We start from the raw sequence: 13991 nt of genomic DNA, 5'->3' as shown, positions 1-13991 counted from the left end.
TATTGGAATTTCAGCTTCAGCATCAGTCCTTCCAAAGAATATTCAGGACTGATATCCTTTAGGATTGGCAGGTTGGATCTCCTTGCAGTCCAAGGGACTCTCAAGAGTCTTCTCCAACACCACAGTTCTAAAGCATCAATTCTTCAGTGCTCAGCTTTCTTTATAGTCCAACTCTCGCATCCATACGTGACTATTGGAAAAACCTTAACTAGGCGGACCTTTGTCAGCAAAGTAATGTCTCTGCTTTTTAATATGCTGTCTAGGTTGGTCATAGCTTTTCTTCCAAGGAGCAAGTGTCTTTTAATTTCATGGCTGCAGCCACCATCTGCAGTGATTTTGGAGCCCAAGAGAATAAAGTCTGTCACTGTTTCCATTGTTTTCCCATTTGCTATGAAGTGATGGAACCGGATGCCATGATCTTAGTTTTCTGAATGTTGAGTTTTAAGCCAGCTTTTTCACTCTCCACTTTCACTTCATCAAGAAGCCCTTTCATTCCTCTTCACTTTCTGTCATACAGTGGTGTCATCTGCATATCTGAGGTTATTGATATTTCTCCTGGCAATCTTGATTCCAGCTGTAGTGTATATTTACTTTTATATGCTGTTGAACTTATTTGCCAATGTTTTGTTCAGGATTTCTGTATCTATATTCCTGAGAGATATTGGTCTATAGTTTTCTATTTTTTGTAATGTCTTTCTCCAGTTTTGGCGTCAGGGTGTTACTAACTTCATAGAATGAACTGGAAAGTTTTCCTCCTCTTCTGTTTTCTGGAAGAGAGTGTGCAAAATTGGTGATAATTCTTTTTAAACAGTGGAATCCTCAGTGAAGCCACCTGGGTCAGAGAGTTCTATTTCCTATTAGGTGAATTGCAGTACTTTTTTTTGTCTAAGGAATTTGTCCATTTCATCTAAGCTGGCAAATGTACGTAGAGGTGTTTGTAGTATTTGCTCAGTCATGTCCGACCCTTTGTGACCCCATGGACTGTTGCCCGACAGGCTGCTCAGTCTAAGAATACTGGAGTGGGTTGCCATTCCCTTCTCCAGGGGATCTTCCCGATCCAGGGATCAAACAGGGATCTCCTGCACTGTAGGCGGATTCTTTACCATCTGAGCTACCAGGGAAGCCCAGGATTTGCTTACGACCCTCTTAATATCTAAAGTCTCTAGAGTAAAATCCTTTGTTTCCTTATTAGCAATTCTTGTCCTTTTTTTTTTTTCTGTGCTAGTATTTCTGGAGGAGTGCCAATTTTACCAATTATTTCAGAGCACCATCCCTCCTTTATTTATGAGTTTCTCTACTGCTGTGTTTAGAGTGACGCTGCTTTCTCCTATCTTTATTAATTTCTTACTTCTGCTCATTCTGAATTCTTTTGTTGTTTTGGGGGTTTTTCAGGCGGGAGTTCAGATGCTGATTTGAGGTTTTTCTTCTTTTCATACCCAAGCCCTTAGTGCTATAAATTTCCCTCTCAACACTGCTTTACCTTTAAATCTGCATTTGGGGGCAGTTTCTCTTTGTTCTCACTGCTCTTCATTTCCCTGTTATCTTTCTCCTGCTGCCTGTGGGTTACTTGGACGTGTTTTCGGAATCCCGTTTTCATTTTGTTCTGGCCACAGAGTAACAAATTTAAGGTGCACACATGTCAGGTTTGGCTCGTGTTTACAGCTTCTCACGGGTGTGTCTCCCTCTCCACTCAGCTCCAAGTCACCAGTCCTTAAACCCCTCAGTGTGATCTGGGACAGCAGGGGTCCATCTGGGGGTCTCAGATCCATGTAGACAGGCTGTTTTATTCAACTGCCCATTTCGAGAGGTTTCTGCATCACGTAAACCCACGCAGCCCACGTTGTCCTGAGTCTCCAAATACCCTCAGGCCACAAGCCGCTGCCACGCTCTGTGTCTTGGGGCCCTGTTTCCGCCTCCATTTTAGCCTGTCAATTTCTCAGCATCTTGTTTGCTCTTCCCTGCTTTTAAGAAGATTTTAAAAGACTTTTTCCCCAGCGCATTGGTTATCAGCAGGAATTTGGTTTGAGTCACCAAGTTCATCATGTTCCTGGAAGTGTCAAACTGCCTTGTAAAGCACCTTCTGGATGGTGGTTTGTGTAGCCAGGAAGAGAGATTCATTTACATCGCCTCTAGAGAAGGGTTGTCCTTGCTTGGCTTCCCCTGCAAAGCAGAGTCTGAGACGACACACTTTTGCCCAAGTGGCTTATTCCATAAAGTTTCCAGGGAACGAGAGATGGGGGCATTGGGACAAGGAAGCCGGGGAGGAGGGGAAACAGCCAAGGGTGCCTGGCTGTGCTGGGGGAGCGGTGGACAGGGGGCTCCATTCTGCCGAGGGCCTGCTGAGCAGAGCCGTCCTCCCGAGTCGTGGAAGAGGAATGTTTCTCCTCTGGCTCGTGTCCTACGGGTCGAGTGTTGCCCGGGGGGTGTGAACTCCCTCCTGTGCATTTGAAAACACGAACCAGAAGGGACCAGGGGTCCAGGACAAGTGGCTGGGAGCCACGGGGCAGAGGCTGAGAAATATCTGAGCCCTGAGGTCATGCAGTCAGGACAGGGTTCCACACAGCTCATCTCTCCACAGAACTGGAGAAGAGCTGGGTCAGGAGGATGCGGGCTTCCCAGGTGGTAAAGAGCTCTCATCTGCCGCTGCAGGAGACGTAAGAGAGGCAGGTTTGACCCCTGGGTCTGGAAGATCCCCAGGGACAAGGGCAACCCACTCCAGTGTTCTTGCCTGGAGACTCCTATGGATGGAGGAGCCTGACGGGCTGCGGCTCAAAGCATCGCCAAGAGTCAGACACGACAGGAGCGACTTAGCCTGCACACAGCGGGAAGTGAGCGAGGCCCTGAGAGACGTCTGGACCTCAAAATGCATGGTCTGGAAGGTGAGGACAGCAAGGATCAGATAGCCCCTCTCTCTACTTGCTCCTGGCGTGGGGCGGTCATCCCCGCTTCTCTCCAGGGCTCCCCCGCCAGCCAGCTCTCTCTCCTCCCTCATAGGTCAGACCCCTTTCTCTCTCCAGCTTCTTTGGGGGCCGAAGTCTTCGCACCTTCATCCCAGCTGTGACTCTAGAGATGTAGGCTTATGACCTCAGCTCCCGCTGCCACCAATACATGTCTGAATCCCAGTTCCCAGGAGGATGCTGCTTGGTTCATCTTCTTGACCACGGCCACCCAGGCCACATGCCCTTGGCATCTGAGCAGCCGGCTGCGTTTGGTCCAGCATCCACCCTGTTACAGATGGCCTGGGCGGGGGATGGGGGCGGGGACCGCAGTGGCTGCACAGAGGGATGGCTCTTTGCTCAGAGGAGCTGTGGGCAGGAAGGCACTATCAACACAGAGGACACCAAGGCGAAGGCAAGGAGCTTTCATTTTGGTTTTTATTAATTCTCACAACTCCCCACGTGGACAGTGGGAGGAACCGGGTCTGCAGGGTCAGCAGATCCTCTGATGAACAGAATGTGCAACTCTTTCCAGCGTGATTAGTTTTGCTTTTTTTTTTTTTTTTTTAATCTGTGAATTGTTGGGTCAATTCCCAACATCATGAAGAGCCGGGTTTTGTTCATCTTGGCGTCCAAATGATGTTTTCAAAATCGGAACTAAAAGCAGTAACAAGATGAAAGAAGCAACATCCTGTTTTATGAAGGGTCTGATTTAAAAAAAAAATACGTGAGAAAAAACACTGTGTGCAGAGTAAATATTTACCCCACCCCCACCCCCCCACTGTTGGGAGATCGAGTATCTGACCAGGACGCGAGGAGACGCGTCTCAGGATGGACACATCAGCCCCTCCCCGAGGCCTTGGCATGACTCACTGGTCACGTTGCCTGGTACCACGCAGTCCCCGCCCTCCTGAGGGCTGCAGCAGACGGAATGTCACCACAGACGGAGAAGAGCTCAATGAGGCACAGGTTGTGGGGACCTTGACCCCGAGAGGGTGTGCATTTTTAGCAGGTCAGCTGGAGGTGAGAGTTGTCCGCCTTCCCATTCGCAGACCTGGGTTCATGACCTGGTCCTGAGATCAGGGTGCTGGCTCTCCTGGAGGTTCTTCCAGCCCCTGGGTGTTGAGTAGGTGGGTGTCGACAAAGCCCCCCACAGTCCGCAGCGAGAGCACACGTCTGGGCTGCCCTTCCCAGGAGACGGGCCCCCATGTTGTCACATTCATGTCCCCTGGAGGTCTGCGGATGCAGCTGGTCTCCAGGACCCCTGCCTCACAGATGGGGAAACGGGGAAATCAGGCTATTTGCCGTCGCTGTTTTTTATGTTGTGTTTCATCAAATCAGAGACGGGTCTCCTGGTTCTTTCTGCTTCTATGCGCGCAGGCCCCTCCCGGCCTGGGCCGGCGTGAGGGCGCCCCTTGCACTCCCCTGGACCCCCACCCATCACCCTGGCTGCGGCACTCTCTCCCGGGGGTCATTGGGAAGGTCACTATTTGGCGGTGGGTTATGATGATGCCAGGATGTCCAAAAGGTTTTTTTTTCACTTCGTAAAATTCTGAAATGGTGACAATTGTTATCAAACGATGGTCTCACTTCCATTTTGGCGGAGTTTTGAGCACACTTGTTAGGGCTGTTTGCATTGTAAACGGACAGGAAGTTCTGCTCAGAAGGGGGAAATGACGTGGACCATGCCCTGGTCTTACTTCAGAGGGAAGGACGGGGTTTGGGGCGAGGCTGGATCAGCGTTCAGGCACGCTGCTCCTCTGTCATAGCTGGTGGATCTTCGGGTCCCCTCTCTGCACCCCGCACTCTGCCCTGAAGGGCGACTGTCCCCAGCAGGAGTCCCAGGCTTCACTGAGCCTCCTTCCTGTCTCTTCTGGGACCCCCGGGTGTTTTCCTGAAGCATCCAGGTTCCCAGGTGATGGGGCCCTGCAGGGACCGTGCACCGGGGAGCACTCGTCTTGGGGGGCGCCGTTTGCTGAAGGGCTCCCCTTAGAAGGCAAGGCTTGGAACCCCATGGGGTAGGGTGGCTCAGAGGAGGCCCACCCTGCCGGCACCTTCTCTGGGAGCTACCACGAGCACCTGCTCCAATCGCCTGCCACTCAGAGCCAGGGGAGACGGGCGGCCATGTGGCTACCTCTTCTGTGTCCGTTCCTGGGCCCTGAGGCCAGGCATCGTCCTGGCCGCCCTGAGGACCTGGCCCTCCCAGGCACAGGCTGCTCCTGGAGCCGTTCTCCTGCAGTTTCTTTGACCTTCTTGAGCTTAGCTGGGGCTCCTCCAGGAAAGCACCCCTCCTCCAAAGCGCCTTCTCCTAGGGCTCTTATTCTGAGCTCATTCAGATGTCTGACCAAGCCAAGGGTCTCTCGGCCTCTGCCTGCCCCCAGCACCCACGAGTCACTCTGCATGACCTCCTGGGGGGACCGGGCGGGTGGAGGAGGGGCTGTCTCCCCCGCCCGTCCCCTCCCCAGCTGAAACTTCACTCTCCGCTGGTTTGAGAACCGGGGACCCAGCCCACCGGCTCAGCTGAGCTTCCGCTGACCACGCACTCGGTGTTTTGAAACAGATACTGAAGAACGGTGGGGAGCCGGGGTCGTGCATAGAAAACCTTCTCCCCGACTTTCTCCGAGGAGGGGGTGGGAATAGGCACATGTGAAGGGAGACCCAGCCTCCCTCCCGCTTGGTCCCCGCCCCAAAGCCCATCATCTGGTTAAAAGATAAACCGGAGAGACACACAAAACTCACGCCGTGGGGTCAGCAGAGCGTGGCGGTGCCCCGGGTCTGCTCACTCTGGGACCCTGTGGGCAACCTACGGACAGGGAGCCAAGGCTGGAGACGGTTTTACACAGATGGCCTGGCCGGTTGTCACAAAGCCCCATGAGAAAGGTAGCAGTGGGGTTTTAGCCCCATTCTACAGCTGGGGAGACTGAGGCCTCAAAGCCAGTCCCCGACGGTGATTGTGCCTGCTTGCTCCGGGACGTCGTGTGATGCACGCTGCAAACAACAGCTGTCGGCCCACCAAGAGGAGAGAGAAGGCACCAGTGAAAATGGAGCCGGAGCCACCCCTGTCTCTGGGGCCCTAGCTGTTCATGCCTTATTGGGCAGGCTGTGTCCTCCAAGGCTCGGGGCGGGGGGCACCTTATTCAGGCCAGGGAGGGTCGGGCCTCCACGCCCTCCTCTGTCCTCTAGTCCCAAGCCTGGAGCAGGAGGGCTGACAGCCAGCCCTGGGCCTGGGCCGGCTGCACACTGCAGGGAGCACAGACAGCCCCCCACTTCCTGGGTCAGGACGTCCACCTGCCCGACGGCAGCCACCTCCCCCGGGCTGGGCACTCAGAGCTCCAGTCACCTCTCACTCAACCTGCCGCCTTCCCAGCAGGTGACGTGGGTTACGTAGCGATGCCGGGAAAAACTCACACGCCTGGGTGAAGCACACAGACTGGTGCTGACGCCAGCCAGCGAGAAGTGAGTGCTGAGCCCAGCTGGGCACCCGAAGCCCACTACGGAGCCCAAGATGGGCCCCTGTCCACTCACAGGGGGACACTGTCGCCCAGGTCACACCACGAGGTGCTCTGGGAGGGGCCTGCCCCTTGAGCGGGACAGGGGGAGTCTGGAAGGTGTGGAGCAGGGAGGGGCTGGGTGCTCAGCCACCCCGGGGTCAGAACACCTGCTGACCTTTTCTCTTTACATATTCGTGGGTGCGGCAGCCAAAGCCTTATCAGAGGGGTCCCCAGTCCAAGTCCACCTGGCACCAATTCTGAGCCTCTCTTCCCATGAACAATGTCTGGAGACCTCTCAGCCTGGAATGTCTCAGTGAGCAGAGCTGGACCACAGCGTGGGAAGCAAGACACATCCAACATCCAGCCCAGAGAGAAGGCTGGGAGCGCCACAGCTCAGCCCTTCCAGCAACACCGAGGAGACAGAGTCCCTAGAAACTCAACACCCGCCAGCTCTGTTCACGCACGTGCAAGAGCGGAAGTGTCCACCGAAGGGGACACATTTACAGCAAAATCTAGAACAGCAGGGATGTCGGGACTTCAGAGCTTCCACCTCCTTCTTGCCCCTCTGATACGGTGTCTCAGTATTCTGGTAAGCTCATCTCTAAGTGCCCTGGGGTTTTATCGTTCCCTGAGAAGGTGTGCCTAATCCGCCACATCCCAGCTGGAAACATCTTGTGTAAAAACACCCCAAGGTGGCCTCAGGCCTGGCGGTAAGGGGCCTGCAGTTACAGCGGGCCACCTCCCTCCCACTCCCTGGGCACACTGGGCTCTGGGGAGCACTGAATTTCTACGGCCCCTGCAGTCCCGCAGTTTCCTCCCTTGAATCAAACCTTGATCTTTGAAGCCCCAAGTTTTGTAGATTTACACTGGCCTGAAGGGACCGAGAAAGGACTCAGTGAGGCCGGGAGTCTCCCCGGCAGCTCTGAACACAGCAGGGAAGGGTCGGATTGCTCACCCCTCTGGCTGCCCCTTGGAAGGGACTCCCACACCGCAGCAAACTTTGCAAAGACTCCTGAGGTCAGAAGGGCTATAGGGTGGGCCCCGGCTGGGAGTGGGGTCACGGCTTCTGCCCCCTCTCCACTGCCCAAGGGGGCTTTGTAAAGTAGGGGCTCAGATTGTGAAGGATTTGTGCCTGTATTCAGGTTTATTTTATTTTATTTTGCTCTAAGCAGGACATTTTGCTTTGAACGGAGAGGTGACCGCGGAACTAGAGGCCAGAGAGGCTGGACACGTACCTGCAGTGGAGTGGGCACTCACCAAGAGCTAGAGGGCCTCTCTTTCGGGCAGGGATCCTGCTGTCGGCCAGGCGGCCTGGCTCAACTGCTAATGGTGTGTCTACTTTCAGTCGGGAGGAGTCCAGCGGGTTCTTCTCCTTGTGCGAGACCTGACGCGGTGCTGGGAGAATGAGCTGCCTAGATGGCCTCCTTCAGCTGTTGCTAAGTGGAACCGGGAAGTGTAGCAGTTTTATCCAGAGCCTTTTCTGTGATGTGTGTTCAGGGCCCCCTAGAATGGTCCCATTGGCTTTGTCAGTTCCAGAGACCCAGATGGACAGCACTTGTGCTGTTGAAAGATGCTTCTCATGGCCTAGGTATTACTCCTCTTTCCACATTTCCATGGAACACTTGTGGATGGCAATGTTAATTTAAGAAACTCTACCTGATTGGGTAGAGAGAGGGAGACATAGATAGGTGAGCCCTCAGACAACACAGTAGGTAGAGATTGGCTATCAAACCGCTAACTGGGGTATCACTGTTCTCATCACTGGACCTGGAGGCCTGGACCTGGACAAGTGGGCTTCCTCTGAGCATGTGTCCACACAGGGGTGGGATCCAGGGGCAAAGAGTCGGGTTTCGTGGGTCCCCAGATATGGCCTTGGACTCTGGCCTCGGGGTCTCCTGATTCTCCGGTGTGGGTACCTGTGTGTCCACCTGCGCGGGCACTCCTCGTTCCTTGCCCCCTCTGTGGTCACACCTGGCCAGGCCCTCTGCCCTGCACTTGGGCGTGGGAGGCTCACAGGGACTGTTCACTGGAAGTAGAGACAGAGGAGCTGGTTAGTCTGCAGGGACGCAAGACACCCCTCCAGCTCGAGGAGGAGGGGGCATGGACTTTGCGATTCGTAAATCAAGAACATTTTCTATGGCCACCCCATCCGTAAGTTTTCGATGATTTGATCTGGCATTCCCTCCAATCAGCCCCTGGAGGACGACTGTGACCTTTGCAGTCTTCATGACCTCCAAAGGTCTCAGGGACCCTGCGAGACAGCACAGGACATGGCGGAACTTCATTGCCAAGACAGCAGCTCTGCCCTCCAAGGTCTCAGCAAGAAGCCCAGGTGCGTGCACGTGTATGTGTGTGCACCTGTCCATCTGCGTTGTCTGTATGCAGCGGCCCCTGGGGCTCGTGCCGCAGGGTGCCGCACCAAGGTCACTTCTAGGAGCCAGCAAAGTGATGGAAGTTAACAGACTGGCATTTCTGGAGCGCCTGCCTTTCTTGTGGGCTCAGGAACAGGAGTAAAGACTGGGGTGAGAAGGTTCAGGGTCCACCGCATTCTGGCACAGACCCCACTCTCCAGAACCCTGTCTGGAGGCGGCACGGGGTCTGCATGGCCTCTCACCCGCGGACAGCTCCATCCAGCTGACCCAGGCACCAGCTGTCCCCCACGAGCTATGCTTCTGGAGCCTCAGGGTGGTGAGCAGGTGACTTGCAGCTCCCCGGCTGGAAACTCTTTACCTGGGCGTCACCCCAGCTCCTACTGATGCCCACGGACATAGTAAGGAGGCCATCAGGTGGGGAGTGGGACTTCCTGCCCTACGTGGAGCGTGTCTGCACTGTCCCCCTGCCTGCCCAGGCCAGAGTCTCATTCTTGGCCACAGATCGTGGCCTCCATGGGGCCTCCGCCCCAGGGCTCCCTCCTTACCTGCACACACAGGCATTGCACCCTCACCCTCGCCCCAGCTGCACGGACTGGGCTGCAGGGGAGGGGACAGCTGCGGCGGGCAGGTCAGCTCCCATGGAATTTGTCATCAGGGAGACTGAAGGCACACAGAGCAGACAGTGACCCACCAGGAGATAAGTGTAAGTAAGCACAGAGGTCGTGTCTGGGGGAAGCAAGGAATTCCACCCGGGAAGGCTCTGCCGGGCTGGCCCTGGCTGGCACTGACCTCAGACCGTAGGGGTAGGACGTAGGATGGGTGGCTGACGGGGGCCGGGGGTAGCAGACGGGCACATGGAGGGGCTGAGACCAGCCTTCCCAGACCTGGGCCCGCTGAACTTGCTCAACCACATCAGCACTGGTGGTTCTAGAAAGTTCTAGGGTCACGCACAGCCTAACACGTCTCACATCCCTGCTGATCCCCTTAAGGTGACGCGATTGTTATTTCTGCAGCCGGTTCCAGGCTTCTCAGGCCGTGCTCATGCTGTAGTGTAGAGAAGAGACGGAAGACGGGGGCTGCAGGGACGTCTTTATTGTTCCTGGGCGGGGAGCAGTATACACAGCCACACTGCAGTCACTGAGCTCGTTAAAGACATCTCAATAAATAAAACAATAAGCAACATATACACTGAGACAGAAAATATAAAAAAAAATGGCTAGCTGAGTGAATCACAGAGGAAGAGAAAGGGGAGAGGTGAGAATTCCAGGCTAACTTGAGACAGCCATGCAGAGGTTGGGGCTGGGGGGTGGGGTATAGCTCGAGGTTCCTTTGTTAAGAGCCTTGGTCCAGTTGAAACAGAATGTACAGGAAGGCATTTCTGGTTTATTTTTAAAAAAATATACACTAAAAAAAAAAAGGCACTTAAAGGGAAATACAAAATAAAATCCTCGTAAATGTGTTCCTGAATTCAGCGATCTTCAGAATCAATCCCCGCCCCCTCAAAAAATAAAAATAAAACAAATAGAACCCAGGGTTGGGTCTATGAACACTCTCAAACAGCGGCGAGGATGGCACCATGAGCTATCCAGCGAGATGGACCGTGAGAGATGGACTGGCGAGACGGACCGTGAGCGCCACTTCCTGGAGGGGGGGCGTCTTGGAGGCGGAGGCCGTGTGGTCCAGGGCGGCTGCCGCTGGGCCCTTGTCTGGATGCCTTGCGGGAGCGCCGAGATGATGGGGCGGGGGGGGGCTTCCTGGAGGTCGTTCGGGTTTCAGAAGTTGCAGACTCGGACGTTCCCCGATGCCAGTTGCACTCAGCCCCACAAGAGAGTCTGGAAGACAAGGTACAGGGAGGTTGAGAAGCTGCTGCAGCCCTCGTGTCCCGGGGCTGCGTGGCCGTTTCAGCCCGTAGCCTCCCCGCGACAGGAGGTGACAGCTGTGAGGTGCTCTGACACCTGCCTGCCCCACCCTCCTGGCAGGAGCTGGAGAGTCAGCCGTGCTCAGGTCCACCAGGTGCCTGCAGGCCGCTGCCCCCAGGGGCCCAAGCCCAGCCCAGAGGGCTCCCTGTCTTCCCACCTCCACCCTCTGCTGCCACTCCCAGACCCCGAGGGCCGGACGCCCTGCCTCCCGCGCCCACCAGAGCCTCGTCCCGCACAGTACCCCGCAGGCCACTGCCACCCCATGGAGGAGCTGCCCCTAGACGGGCTCCCGTGGACAAAAGCGGTGCCCCCTGGAAAGGGAAGGGGGTTAGGGTGAGGTCACTGTTGGGGCTGCGGGGTCACAGTGAGAGCAAAGCCAGCTGTGGTGGGGGGCGGGGAGTGAGGATGAAGAGCAACGGGGCAACCGTGGAGTCAGGGCTGGCAAAGGGAGATGACTGTTTAAACCCAAGCTTTTTACAAAATGTGCTTATTTACTTATGCTGCTTGGGTCTTAGCTGCAGCGCGTGGGCTCAGCAGTTGTGGTGGGTGAGCTTAGTTGCCCCCTGGCCTGGGGGATCTTAGTTTCCCGACCAGGGACCAAACCTGAGTCCCGTACATTGCAAGGTGGATTATAAACCAGCGGACCACCAGGTCAGTCCTTAAACCTGTGCCTTTGAAATAACCATACATTCACAGACAGCTGCAAAAAAAATGTATAGGGAGGTCCCACATATATCTCACTGGGTTCCCCCACTCTTATCACCTTGCACTAGTCAAGTGAGGCGTCTCAACCAGAAGAGGGGCCTGGGCGTGGCTGGCGGGCTGACTCACACTTCACTCGTGCATGTGTGTGTGTGTGTGTGTGTGCGTGTGTGTGTGTGTGTGGTCTGACCCACTGGGCAGTGGGCAGCAGCAGCAGGGAAGTGCCCCGCCCTCCCCTGGAGCCTGGGCTCCACACTGAGGCCCTGTAGCTCAGGGGGCTCTGGGACCCTTGACTGTATCCAGACAAACTCCTGCAAGCGTGAAGACCCTGCCTCCCTGAACCCCAGCGCCTGGAGACGCATGCACACTCCTTTTTTCCCAGTTCTGAACACTCCAAATATGTCAGCCGTTTAAAGTGGTCCTGGGCAGAAAGTCAAAGGCTGCTCTCTCAGAGAATGTGGTTGTAATTAGATAATTAATAAGGGGGGCAGCTAGAGAAAGCTAAATGGAAGCCTTCCTCTGCGGGAGGAAGTCATTACAACAGGTTTTGATATATGAGCCTCACCAGCCCTCCAAGGGGAAACGGCATCATCCGTGGAAGCCAGGACGGCAGGGCCGCCCTGAGCAGTGTGGGTTTCGGGGTTCACTGTGCACGCCCGTGGGGCCTGGGGCTCAGGCAAGAGCAAGCGGCAGGTTCCTTAGTTTTCCTGGCTGAGGGCCCCCGGGCCCGCCCCCTTGATGTCACCCTGACCCTGGCCGGGTCTGCTGACGTGGGCGGCACTCTCAGCCACAAATGTGAGACAGCTGGGGCCCCGACTGCCTCCTGCGTGGGACAGCCACCTGAAACCATGTGTGTGCGTCCCGTGCACAGCTCAGCCGGCCTCAGTCTGCCTGGTCCAGAAGGGGGCAGGTGAAGAGGCCAGGCAGAGAGGCCAGGTGGTGGCTGGACTGAGAGGGTGGGTGCACTCCTGTCTCACCCAGGCCAGACCACAGGGCACTGAGAAGCAGCGGAGGGTCTTACTCCAATCTGTGTCCCGAGGGCCTGACACGGGGAGGGGCACCCCAAGAGTTCTCCAGAAATAGAGGCAGGCGGGCTTAAGGGGGAAGCACTCATTCTAGGGTCTCCCATTCACTCACTGATCTCCATCCACACATCCCTCCACCCACGTTCTTCCCTTCCTTCCTCCCTCTCTCCCTCCCATCCTTTCTTCCTTTCTATCCACTCATCCATCCACCACCATCCACCCACCATCCATCCACCATCCATCCATCTACCATCCACCCATCATCCACCCACCATCCATCTATCATCCACCCACCATCCATCCATCCACCTACCATCCATCCATCCATCATCCATCCACCCACCATCCATCCATCCACCTACCATCCACCATCCACCCACCATCCATCCATCCATCATCCATCCACCCACCATCCATCCATCCACCTACCATCCATCCATCATCCATCCATCCACCTACCATCCACCATCCACCCACCATCCATCCATCATCCTTCTCTCCTCCCTTCCATCCACTCTCCCTTCCATCTATCCCCCCCCACCCACCATCCATCATCCACCCTTCCACCCATCCATCCATCCACATGTCCATCTATCCATCCCTCTTTCCAACAGGCACTGAGCACCTTTCATGTGCCAAGAATGCTGCTAGTTGTTTAAAAAGCCCAGGGATGGATCCAAGAAGTCCATCAAGGGAGAAGAAAGGTGCTGATAAACAACTAGAGCTCAGCATAGACAATGGCAACTTTTTTATAGGAAGTGCAGCTAAGACTCTGCAACCGGAAGGAAAGGGACAAAATACCCTGACTTTTGTCAGGGCTGCCAAAAAAGGCTGCCAGAGGGACACTGAAGGGTAGAAGCGGGGTCAGGAGGCCAGGAGCTGCTCTCCGAAGTCCAGGGCTGTGGCTGTGGGCCGCAGCACAGAGCAGATGTCCAGGGCCCTGCCCCAGCTCCCACTGCCCCTTCCGAGTGAAAAGTAGAGGCCCCTTCACCTCCATAGATCCCGGCACCCACGGAAGGGGCCAGGCTGCTCTCACTGCCACAGCTCCTCCCTCCTCCCACTCGCTGCACCTAAAACAAAGACCCTCAACTCCTGGGCTCCCACGGACGCTTGGGTAAGGGGGGGTGCCAGGGGAGACGGGCAGGAATGGGCCCCGTAGCGGAAACGTTGACAGCTGCCCCTACCCTGGCGGGCCTCACCCCGTCTGTGCAGGTCGGTCCTCCTGCCTCTGGGGTCTGTCTAGCACTGCCCTTCAGCTGGGGCCCTCTGGCCCCTCACCGAGCTGGGACCCAGCCTCTGACCGTCTGAACACAGCTCCCAAGAGCGGTTTGGAGGGAGAGAACCAACAAAATGCACCATCAATACAGGCAGAAAACAAATGACAATTCATAACAGGGGACTGAGGGCCACAGGGCGGAAACGGCCTTGCTGAGCAACAGACACACGCGCACACACATGCACACACACAAGCGCAGAGGCACACACACACACGCACACATGCATGCATGCACACACATGCGTGCACACATGCACACATGTACACATG

The 13991-nt window shown here is 55.7% G+C and overlaps 1 protein-coding gene across 1 annotated transcript in view; it reads right to left on the bottom strand.

Annotated features, from left to right (window-relative positions):
- Window positions 1–9875: 9875 nt before the first annotated feature.
- The window catches only part of TWIST2 (twist family bHLH transcription factor 2), a 53182-nt gene continuing 49066 nt past the window's right edge, over window positions 9876–13991 (bottom strand). Inside the window, exon 2 of the mRNA XM_040231984.1 lies at window positions 9876–10631. The gene's annotated coding sequence lies outside the window, so the exon portion shown is untranslated. The remainder of the gene's footprint in view (window positions 10632–13991) is intronic.

This window comes from Oryx dammah, unplaced genomic scaffold, assembly GCF_014754425.2.
Source record: "Oryx dammah isolate SB20612 unplaced genomic scaffold, SCBI_Odam_1.1 HiC_scaffold_28, whole genome shotgun sequence".
Taxonomy (NCBI): Eukaryota; Metazoa; Chordata; class Mammalia; order Artiodactyla; family Bovidae; genus Oryx; species Oryx dammah.
This window is presented reverse-complemented; position numbering and strand designations above follow the sequence as displayed.